This window comes from Coenobita brevimanus, chromosome 103 (assembly GCF_032717465.1).
Source record: "Coenobita brevimanus isolate Jiangsu-jjx chromosome 103, ASM3271746v2, whole genome shotgun sequence".
Classification (NCBI taxonomy): Eukaryota; Metazoa; Arthropoda; class Malacostraca; order Decapoda; family Coenobitidae; genus Coenobita; species Coenobita brevimanus.
In genome coordinates, this window is record NC_137056.1 from 21,801,234 (window position 1) to 21,813,820 (window position 12,587).

The following is a 12,587-nucleotide window of genomic DNA, read 5'->3' on the forward strand; positions in this document are numbered from 1 at the left end:
GCAATAAAAATTTCCTCAGTGGGCTGACTATCAAAAATCCTGTATCTCCTATTGCGTTTCCTTAATGCTTGTCGGCAATCCGGTGTCCACCAATGTGCTCTATGCTTTGCATGAACTGTAGAAGTCTTGGGAATAGCAGCCTCAGCTGTGTGTAATATGGACTTGATTAAATTTTCGACCTTAACATCTATGGTCTCCCCAGATATATCTAAATTGGCAATCCTTGAGAAGGATCCCGAACCTGCTTTCTTATAGTCAAATTTTGGAGGTGGAAGGTCCAAAACGATGTCGCGTGTATAAGAAAGACAGATGGGTAAATGATCATTTCCCAAGGAGTCATCATAAGGGTCCCATGAGTAATCTTGATGTATACCAGGGGAGGCCAAAGATAAGTCAATGGCCGAAAAGTTACCAGTACGATCATCTACACGAGTGGCTCTACCATCGTTCAGAAGACAGAGGTTGGACTGTAGTATTAGGTCAGCTATTTGCTCCCCACAACCATCAATCCTCAAGCTACCCCATTGATGGTGATGGGCATTAAAGTCGCCCAACACTAACTTATTGCCAGGAAGATGTTCAAATAGTGAATTTAAAGCATTACTATCAATGGGGCCGTGTGGAGGACAGTACAGAGAAATATAGACAGATACGTGTTATTAAATTTTACTCTGCATGCAACAGCTTCCAGAGTAGAATTTAGAATCACTTGCGTTTGTGGGTGTGATTTGTGTGTGTATATGGCAACTTCGTGACCTTCATATCTTCTATATGAATGATAGTGTTTGAACTGTGGAGGATCAGGATGATCCTCCAGGCGCGTCTCCTGTAAACAAACAACATCTGGCCTGTGTAGTGAAAGCGAGATTGCTATATTTTGTAAATTATTCCCAACATCTCTACAATTCCACTGTAATATAGTGAATGCGGTGGTTGAAGATTTACGTGGGTGGCCAGTATGCTTAGTTTTTTTATGCCCCTCGCGACCAGGTGCGTGGCTACCGGGGGACCTTTCCCGGTGCTTGCTGACGAAAACCTCCATATTTTCGTCAATAACAAGGCTCCCAGACTCCACTGAGGAAAAGCTGTTCTTTCTCTCCCTCGCTGGACCAGGAGCAGGAAGAACACGAGGACGTGACTGTTTGGTGAGGGTGGTCAGATTAATCTTATCAGACTTGTCGGACTTCGATTTTGGTAGCACCGACTGCGAAGGAGCAGCGGCAGCCTGAAAGTAGGAAGTAGCGACAGGGATGTCTGTAAGAAAGTTGGAAAGTACAGGGGATCTAGACTGAGAGATAGGGCGAGTGGCATGAGGAGTGAAGGTAAGGTCAGTCTGTGTCTCCACAGTGCACATCATGGGACGGGACACAACCACCGATGCATAGGAGAAATTAGGCTTGGGAGTTGTATGCAACTCCTTCACCTTCTTCCTTGCATCATAAAAGGATATGCCCTCCGCTGCTTTCACTGTGCAGACCTCCTTCTCCTCCTTCCACTTGGGACAAACCCTCGAGGAAGTGGAGAATATGCACTGGCAGTGAAAGCAACACTCAGTCTCGGATGGACAGTGGTCAGCAGAATGTCCTACAGCCGCGAACTTGCCACACACGAAGTTGGAAGCCCGACAAGTCTTCTTGTGGTGTCCATAGAGCTGACATTTTCCACAGTGAAGGTGATTGGGAATGTATGGTCTCACATTGATAATTTCGTATCCTACTTTCACATTAGTAGGAAGAGATACTTTGTCAAATGTCAAGATTACTGTGACTGTCTTCGTCCTTTTGCCTTCCTGAAAACAAGTTATAAAATGGGCATCAATTACTTCTTGCTGAGCAAGTTCACAGATGATGTCGTCCTCTTCCATTACCATGAGGTCGCTGCAGGTAATAATACCTTTGCAGGAATTCATGGAATGAAGGATCCTCGGCTCAACATCATAACAATGAAATTTGCTCAGCTTCATCAAATCCTTACCCTGGGACGAGTTTGCAGTCTTTACGAGAAGATCTCTGCTAGCAAACTTTTTCACCTGCTCTACTTCTCCTGCGCATCCATCAATCACCTTCTTGATAATGAAGGGATTGAGCCTGGACAGGGGAGTAGAACCAACCGCATACAGTAAAACAAAACAGGCATTTTTCAAGTCAATGTCTAGTGGAGGGCATGTCCGGGACCGTTCGGTCTGGGGGCTGTCTGTTCGTATGACAGTCGCATTGTCGTCAGGACCACCTCCCCCCCTGAAGGGGGGGGAGGCGGCAGGGGCCTCCGCCATAGTAACCACTCCCCCCTAATGGGAGAAGTGGGAAGAAGGAGAAAAACAAGCAAGGGACAGAGCACCCGAGGAAGACACACCTAGTCTGAGATTACCCTCTCAAACCACTCTCGGGAGGACGCGCCTGTGTGTATCTCACACCCCAGAGCGATCAGTGGGAGGTACACTCCAGAGGCGAGTAAGCAAAGGCAATCTCAGTAAACAGATACAGACACCTACTATATCTCTAATAAGAGCAGGGAGGAATATGAAGGCTAGCTAACCTAACTTTATTAGGGATAAGTGCAAAAAAACTATTGCCGGTGGAGCAGCCATAGAATCTGGAGGAAAGTTCAGCACGCATCCGCTCTCTCCACGACCATTCATCAAAGTCCAGCTAACGACAATCCCAGCCCGGCTTTTATAGACAACCTCAGGTAAACAAAAAGCTCAACTCAGAGACGGAAGAAACTCAACTAAAGGAAGAACGAATGACAAACAGATTCTCACAAGGTCAAAACCACGAGCAGATACAGGAAGATGGCTGGAAAAGTCGCCGCAGTCGTCGTCGTCGTAGTGATTAATGTTTTGACTTGGTACCACCTCTTGGAGGCGTCCCTCTGAGGCACCTTTGGAGAGTGTAAACTAACTATTGACCTAAATTATACGTAAATAAAATGCTAGCTTCTGTAGACTGCACTGAGATGAGAAACTTGTTGCACTGGACACATTAGCTTTCATTAAATCTTTGCCACCTTAAGATCCTTCCTAGCCTGAATAAAATCGAATGGTAGCTGAGTAAATATGAAAAATAGCTATGATTTGAGGTGTAGGGGTAAAAGCTAGAAATAGTTACTGTGTCAGATTATCAAGGAAGTGTGAACTGTCAGATTCACTTACTCACCTTTATTGAAAAGTACAACGAAGGTATCTACTAAGAACTGTACTTACGTCAAACTTTTCCACTCATTGAATCAAGTGCATTGTTCATGTCTGTTTACTTTGTTCGTATTGTTCAGCTGTTTTTGTAATTCTGATTTTTAAGCAAGTGACAGATTACCTGAAAATTAAATTCACCCTACATAATGTGCTCTTTAGGATACAGACTGCACTGTAGCTAAAAGTGAGAGTGAAGCTAGCAAGAAGACAAAATGAACACTAGGAATGATAAGGGAAAGATGGGTTAGAAGACAAGCGAGCAGACCGGCAGGTAGGCAAGGATGATGAAAACACACGTGTTAATACTATCACACTGAGTCCTGAATGAGATAGACTTGATGCGTATTCAGTATGGATGATGGATATTAGCGTCGAAGTGGTAATATGGGATGCCATAGGGTGCGTGGGAGTGTTGAGACTAACGGGAAGGACAGTCAAATTTATATCCAGAATCAGACACTTACTCGTAAGCAAACGAACACAAACCATCCATCCATCCATGTATCACCCAATTCTAAGTTGCCCCATGAGGAGCGTAGAAGCCCGGGGCTAGGCAATTTGGTCCTGACATTTAAGATGAGAGTGACCAGCCACACACACAAAAACACACGAACCCAGAAACACACACACACACACACACACACACACACACACACAAACAAAACAAACAAACGCACGTACACACACACACACACACACACACACACACACACACACACACACACACACACACACACAGAAACAAAGCAAACACACACACACACACACACACACACACACACACACACACACACACACAAAGAAACAAAGCAAACACACACACACACACACACACACACACACACACACACAAAGAAACAAAGCAAACACACACACACACACACACACACAAAGAAACAAAGCAAACACACACACACACACACACACACACACACACACACACACACACAGAAACAAAACAAACGCACGCACGCGCACACACACACACACACACACACACACACACACACACACGCTAATAGATATATCATGTCCTGATATTCTTAATTAATAAACAGTAACTCACGTGTGGCAGATATCTTATTACATTCAAAATGTCTACAGGGCAGAACTACCAACAAACCGGACTAAATGCAGCTGTTAACGAAGTCATATCATTTCCTAAGTGCGAAGGACAGACTGGCAGACTATGGCATTTGACTCCTCAAGCGCTCTAGTGCGCATGTGTGACGGAAGCTATGTCGAGAATAATCGTGGAGGCAGCGATTTGGAAAGCTTCGCAAGCGACGTCACACGCGACCGTTACATAGCATCACATGCAGTCTGAACAGCCTCACTCAAAATAAAACAAACAATTGAAAGCCACGTTGCTTCCCATCCGCTTTCTTTTGCAGATCTGCAGAACATATGTTACATAGTCCACACTCGTTCATTTTCTTCCCCTCGTATAAAATTTCCATGCATGTTCTTTCTAACAAGCATGGTGTTTTATCTGCCGTTTTCCTACCGGTTTTACCGAATGATTTGGTGGGTGGGGCAGAGCCTTCCTCTCTTCTGTACTTTTCTCTTACACATTGTTTAGATCTTAGTTGTACTAGCATTGTTTCTAACAGATAGCCGTGGCAAGGGCAACAGGCTTTCTGTTATCTGCACTTCCTTGTTACTCCTATGTACCCTGTCGCTCGCTCCCTCCCTCTCTCTCCCTCCTCAGCCTCTCCAGGTAACCCTCTTCTTAGCCCTGCCCATAGTTTTTCTCCTTCTTTGTATCCTCTCCCCCTTCCTTCTCTTCTCCCCCTCCACTTCTTCATTTTCTCACGTTACCCTCCCCCCCCCCACCTGCCAACAATCCTTTAGATACCTCTCTCGCCTTGGTGTGTTTCCTACCGCTGAGGAGGATACAACACCAGCCAATATTTAATTTCCTGTGTCGAAGGGCCCAGTTGACAGCCACTCCTCCCACGTTGCCTCCTCCCTCAAAGACGCTCCGTCTGTCCATTTCTCCAGTTTCACACATTTCTTGGTCGCACTATTTTTTTTTTTCCAGTTTTTATTCTGGTATTGCTTTGATATTGCGTTTGGTACGTATTTTGGTGTTTTTGGTGGTATTGTAATAATTTTTGATGTTTTAGAGGTCACTTTCGATGTTTGCCTTGTTGGTGTTTTTTACATTTCTTCTTCTGTTCCTCATGGCGTTGCTTATGGCATTTCTTCTAGCACTGCTTTTGATAGTTTAGTTTTTAATATGGGTTCTCGTATTAATTATACATGCAGATTCTTGGTATGGATTGTGATCTTGTGTTTGGTGTTAATTTCTAGTATTTCTTCCGGTGTTGTTTTTAGTACTGGATGTGATTTTGCTTCTGATGGTATAAGCTTTGGTGTTGCTTGTGTTGTTTACTCGTGAATTTATTCTGGTATTTCTTATGGTGTTGTTGCATCAGTTGCATTGGTATAGTTTCTGATGGTTTTGTCGTTGGTTTGGCATTGTTTCCTTTGTGGTCTTGGTGTTGGTTCTGTCGTTGGTTTAGCATTGTTTCTGGCGTTGGTCTTGGTGTTGGTTCTGTCTTTGGTTTAGCATTGTTTCTGGGGCTGGTCTTGGTGTTGGTTCTGTTGTTGGTTTGGCATTGTTTCCGATACTGGTGTGGATGTTGGCTTACTTCTGGTGTTGACTTGCTGTTGTTTCTGTTGTTGGCTTTGTGTTGTTTTGTGTGTGTGGGGGGGGGGGTTTCTGGTGTTGGTTTTGTTGTTTATTTTCGCTGAGATTTGCTATTATTTCTTGCTTTGGTTTTAGTGTTGGCTTTGTTTTTTTTTTGTTTTTTGTTTTTTTGTGATACAGTTTTCCTGCATTGCGCGCTATTTCTATTTAGTACTGAGAGATTGTCTTGGTTAAGTATTATGGCAGGCATTGGCAGCAGCATAAAGAAACCGAATCACTTAGGGAGGTTAACAGTGGGGCATTCACAAACACACTTGCGATCATTTCTGTGATTTGTTTTCCCAGGAAGGACATGAATTTACATTTACAGCGCTGGGTGGTAACCTTATAATCAACCAACACATGTTCCCCACGTGACAACGAGTGGGTTGGCGGAGGGTTAGTGCCCCTCCCCGGAAAACAACTAACTAAAAATACAAACAGGAAGCCTCGGACCAGGACTGGCCAAAAGGTGAGGACTGAGGACCGAACAAAGGACACAATACGGATGGAGACTTGGAATCTAAGGGGTGCAAATAATGAGATGAAAGAAAGAGAGAGTGTCCAGGTGCTTGAGTGTACAAAATTGGATGTATGTGGGTTAACTGAAACTAAAAGGGGAGGTCAGAGTGTGAGAGAATGGGAGTATGGATGGGGTATATGTGCAGAAGTAGGTGAGAATGAGGGAGCAAAAGAAGGAGTGTGTATTGTTGTGAGTAATAGATGGAAGGAGAATGTAAGAGAGTATGGATCAGTTGGCTCGAGGATTGTGTGGGTAAGATTGAAAGTTGGACTACAAATGTGGGCCACTGTGTGCACGTATGCCCCAATGCAAGATCGTGCAAGCAGAGTGAGAGAAGAGTTCTGGACCAATGTGGAAGCATGCATGGAAAAGTTTTGAAAGGAATGAGAGAGTGTTTTTGACTGGCGATATGAATGGAAAAGTAGGGAATGAGAAAGTGAATGGAGTAGTTGGTGAGTGGGGTGCGCCTGCAGAGATGGATGAGAATGGTAGTGCTTTAGTGGACATTGTGCTGGGAGGGGGTTGGTGATAGCTAATACCCTCTTCAGGCACAAAATGATCCACAGGTATACACAGCAAGTGATGAGAAGGATGGGTGGTGAACTGACTGGACGGAAGGCAATGATTGATCATGTGTGTGTGGATGAAAGGTTGGGAAAGTGTGTAATGGATGCAGGAGTATATAGAGGTTCAGGGAGTGGACTTTCGGATCACCACTTGGTAGTGGTCAGAATCAATGTCCAAATAAAATGAAGAAATAGAAGCAGGGAAGGACAGGAGGAAGTATAACATACAAAGAGGGTGGAAAAGTTACTGGAGGATGGAAAAAAGGCAGAATATAAGAGGGAAGTGGAAGAGCGATTGGGTAAATATAGACTGGAGCAGATGGGGTACGTGGAAGGTGTGTGCAAGATATACACAGAAGAAATCTGTGCAGCATGTGAGGTGGTGTGTGGGGTGAAGAGAAGACGAAAGGCGGTGCAAGGAACAGCATGGTGGACTGAAGAGGTGAGAGGCTGTGGAGAAGACGAAAGGGGGTGCAAGGAACAGCATGGTGGACTGAAGAGGTGAGAGGCTGTGGCACAAAAGAAGAAAGCATATAATGAGTGGATGAGAAACAGAGGTGTGGAAGAAGTTGAGTGACGGAAGAGTTATACTTAGAGAGGAAGAGAGAAGTGAAAAGATTAGTAAGAGAGAGTAAGAAGAGAGTGGATGAGGAATTTGGAAGGAACTTGAGTGTAAAGTGGCGGAATTGTAAGAAAATGTTCTGGAAAGAGGTAAAGAAAGTTAGACAGGGTGCCAAAAATGTTAGCTGGAGAGTGAAAGATAAAAACGGTAAATTACTAGTGAAGAAGGGAGAAAAAGTGAGCAGATGGAGATAACACTTTAAGGAATTGTTAAACATACAGAATGAAAATAACGCAAGTATAAGTGGCTGAGGAATGGCTGGGAGAAGGAGAGATGTGAGAAGAGAGGAAGAAATCAGTAAGACGGAAGTTGTGGAAGCAATGAAGAAAGAAAAAATATGGAAAGCCCCAGGAATTGAAGGAGTGTGTGGTGAAATGCTGAAGCATGGGGAAGAGATAGTAGTATAATGGATGTGGAAGATGTGCAGATTGGCCTGGGAGGAAGGTAGAGTCCTGGAGGATTGAAAGTCAGGTATAATTATTTTGGTACAAAGGAAAAGGGGAAAAAGAAGTGTGTGGTAATCATAGGGGCATTTGTCTTTCTAGTGTAATAGGAAAAGTATATGGTAGGATACTTATTGACAGAGTTAGGGAAATAACAGAGGAATTGGTTGGAGAAGAACAGGGAGGTTTTAGGAAGGGAAGAGGTTGTGTAGATCAGATATTCATTCTTAGATCTTTAGTGGAAAAGTTTCTAGAGAAGGGAAAGAAGTTGTATGCGGCCTTCATGGATCTGGGGAAAGCACATGACAGGGTGGATAGACAAGGAATGTGGAAAGTATTAAGAATATATGGAGTAGATGGGAAGTTGTTGAAGGCCGCAAAGAGTATGTATGAGGGTGCTAAGGCTGCAGTGTGCGTGGGTAATGAAATGAGTGAATTTTTCTATTTGACGGTTGGATTGAAAGAAGGATGTGTCATGTCTCCATGGCTGTTCAATCTGTATATGGATGGGGTTATAAAAGAGATACAAGGTAGGGCAGAGGATGTTGGAGAGGCCCTAGTGAGAGAGGGCAGTGTTTGGAAACTACCTGTAAGTTGTTTGCAAATGATTCTGTGTTGTTTTTAACTGAAGACGAAGGGGAGCTACAAGGCTTGGTGGATGAGTTTGGGAGTGTGTAAGAAACGAAATCTAAAGGTGAATGTAGGGAAGAGTAAAGTTATGGTCTTCGGGAGAAGTGAAGTCAGTGAATGTACAGTGAGGATAGATGAGAAGGAAATGGAAAACGTGAGTGAGTTTAAGCACTTGGGTAGTGCGATGAGTAAGGATGGAAGTTTAGAGGGTTAAGTGCTTGAAAGGGTGCAACAGAGAAGAAAAGTTGCTGGTTCCTTGAAAGCAGTGATACAAAACAGGGAAGTGAACATGGAAGTGATAAAGCTGCTACATGAAAGTATTGTGATACCAGCTCTAATGTATGGAAGTGAAGCTTGGACCTTGTTGCAGGGACACAAGCCAAAAGTGAGAGCAGTGGAAATGAGTTACTGTATTTGAGAGAAGCATGTGGAATCACATGGAGAGACAGTCAAATGAGGAAGTGAAGAAGAGTTGTGGTGTGAATGAGGATTTAATAGGAAGCGTTAGGAGAAACACACTGAGGTGGTTTGGACATGTGCAGAGAATGGAGAGCGAGAGACTGACGAGGAGAGTGTATGTGAGTGAGGTGGAGGGGAGGAGAGGAAGGGGAAGGCCAAGGATGAGATGGAGGGATGAAGTGGAGGGGTAAATGAGAGAGGGGTGTGTGAGCTGGGAGCAGGACAATGAAATGGCGGGGGACAGAGCAACATGAAGGCGATTTGTTTGTGGCCACCCCTTACGGGATTAAGGCGTCTGGCAATAGATAGATAGACAGACATGTAAAGGACAGTACAAGTCCTCTCATGCATCAACTTCCTTCTACAAAAACAAATACTGAAGAGAAGAGGAAAAATTATTGCCGTTAGTTTATATTTTTTGTTGTAGGAGGAGTGATAAAGAAAGAGTACAGCACCTCCTTATGTGTCTTGTTCCTTCTACAAAAATATATCTAAGCTTCAAAGGAGACTAATCGTTAATATATTCGAGAATCATATCTCGGAGATCACTTCAGATATTGCCGCTGGACTTTCTTATCGATTTATTGCTGGTATTTCCTCCCCCTCCAAGGCTGCCTCCTGTGATCCAGAGTGTTGCCTTCTCTGCCGCCTGCCCTAGAGCATCTCTGCCTGCCCTCCTACGCCAGCATGGCCTACGGAGGATGGCATCACCCTGGACCAAGTGTTGAGTATTTCACCTATGTGTCCGTTACTGCTGAATGATCTGCAGGTGCCACATTTGTCAGCGATGGTCGTGTCGAGACCTGGCGGCTCCCTTCTGGGACCGCCGTGTACGAGACAGAGCTTGTCGCAATTTTAGGCCTCCTCAGACACGCCCGCTCCCACCGCCACCGTGTGATCATCCTCACTGACTCGCTCTCGTCCCTCCATGGTCTCCGTGCACGACGTTTCACTAACAATGTGAATCTGCAGACATCTATACTAGCAGTCGCTGACTTCATCATTCAGAGTGGAGGTGAAATCTACCTACACTGGCTGCCCATTCACGTAGGCATTGCTGGTAACGAGCGCACCGGTGCTTCCGCTCGCTCTGCAATGCTCCATCCTATCATCCCCCTCCTTCTCAGGACGAGCCATTCTCTGCTCAAACGCAGAGTCAACCTCACCATTCTCCGGCTCACGCAAGCTGACCATGAGATATAGGTGGCAGAGGGCTCATGCTCTGCCACCTGGTATGCAAGGACTACAAACTAAGAGCCCCTCGACTCTCCCCCTCACATGCCTAATTTGCTCGTGGTACGATTATGCCTCCTGTGGCTCAGCTACCCCTGCTACTCTCAAATAGCAGGGATTGCTCCTGAACCGTGCCCTCACTGTCACGAAACTGCAGACTGGCCACTCCTCCACTTCTTGCTTGACTGCCCATCCACTGCTGCCCTGCACTCCACCTTATTTGGCAGACTGGTAAGGAGGGTCTCTCTCTTTACCACTGCTGCTGTGATCGTTGCCCTCGCCCCAACCTCAGCCCTGCTGGACGCTGTCTTCACCTACCCTCCACCTCGTTAACTTTTCACTTGTGACCACACTATAGGTGGACGGGTCTACTCCACCACCAGCATCTCTCCTTGAGCCCCATTGATTTTTGAGATCTGCTCTGGCAGGCCCTTACTTGGCCCGGTTCTCCCTAAGGGAGGTACATCTAAACAACAACTTTTCTTGGTTTGTTTCCTGTATTGCTTCTGTTATTATTGTTAGTGTTCCTGATCGAGTTGTTGGTACCATTAGGCATTGTTTCTGCTGATATTTTTTCCTAATTGCCCTTCAGTGCTCTGTCGTTCATTACGTTTGGTCTATTGTTTGCATTTTTTCCTAATGCTGCTTCATGGTTTACTTTTGATACTTTCTCTCATATAAACGCGACTCACATTTTCTGTCTATTGCAACGTATTTCATGTACCTCACTGGGAGTAAAAAATACAGTATTATTGCTCTACACCCTTTTCATAACCCTTCTTCAGAATTAGATTCTAGTGTTCGTCTGTTGTTACAATTCAGCATTCAATATGGAGAAACGATAGCTATAGTCCATGTTAAAGTGTATACAGCGTAGGTAATATTCCTTCCTTTGCTTATGGTATTGGTTGGGTCTTGCAACAAACAGAAGCAGCAGACTAGGAATGGAATCCTTTGTTACTGGATAGCTTCTGACATTTTGCGATGTTGCCTCTTTCAACGGTGTTTTGATCTAGACAGTCTAGTATTGTAACATTAGATGATTTTACTGAGCAAAGAGTGACCAAAAGAGCTTGAGGGTTTTAATACTGTTTCCATTAATTCATGCTGGAGACAAGTAAAGTATTTTATATCAGAACCCTAAACAGTTTATTCAGTTGCGAGTGCGCCATCAGAATCTCAAAGCTGGTGCTTGGATTATTGGTTGTGGTTGCATTTGTAGGTATTTATGACACTGCAGTCTCGTGTTTCTTCTGATTTTATTTCTGGGGTTTTTGTTCATCTTCCTGGTTTTGTCTGGTATTATTCCGGAATTTCGTCTTGGTATGCTTCTGATATTGCGAAATGATGCTCCTTTTGGCATTAACTTCTGGGTTCATCCTAGTGCTGCTACTGAATGTATTATCTGCAGTAGTTTCTTCATGGCACACGATTTTTTTTTTTTTTAATTAGGGGTTGGGTGTTCCAGCTTTGGGGGTGAAGGCTGGGGAAATGAAGCCTGGTATTACTTTCTGGTGAGTTTTCTTTTCGATATGCTTTTGATATTGTCTGATCTTTGTGTGTTGGTGTTACTGTTGGAATTATTTCTTGCACAGTTCATGGTGTTGCAGGGTATGATGGAGCTTCAAATATTAGTCTTAATGTATAGTGTGATTTTTTTCTCCTTTTCTTTATGATAGTGCTTGTGGTATATTTAGGCGGATGCTTTTATTGGTATTTTTTTCTTGGTTTTCATCTGAGATAGCTTCATATTGCTTTTGGCGTTGCTTTAATTATTATTACTGTATTTCTTCTTTGATATTGCTTGTGGTTTGTGCAGTGTTTTCTTGGTGCTGTGGGATTTTTTTTTTTTTTTTTTTTTTTTTTCTGGACTTTTGGTGAGTATTAAGGGAAACGAAAGCAGTGACCAAGAAAGTAAAGTCTTTGGTGGTGAAAGCTATGTGTTGCTTTAAATCCAGTATCTCTTGTGTAATGTTTTATTGGTTAGTTTTTGATAGTACCTGTGGTGGTGTATTTGGTATTGCGAAGTATTGTTTCTAGTAACTTGTTCTGGGTTTATTTTTTTTCTGGGGGGGATTGCTTCTTTTCCTCCTTAATTTTCTTCTGGCATTTGTTATTAGCTGGCTTAAGAAAATGGTTCTGGTATTAGTTATGTTGTTTCTGGTTGTGCTTTCTATGTTGCCTGATATTGCTTTTAGCATTATTTATTTGTTCGTTGCTGGTGTG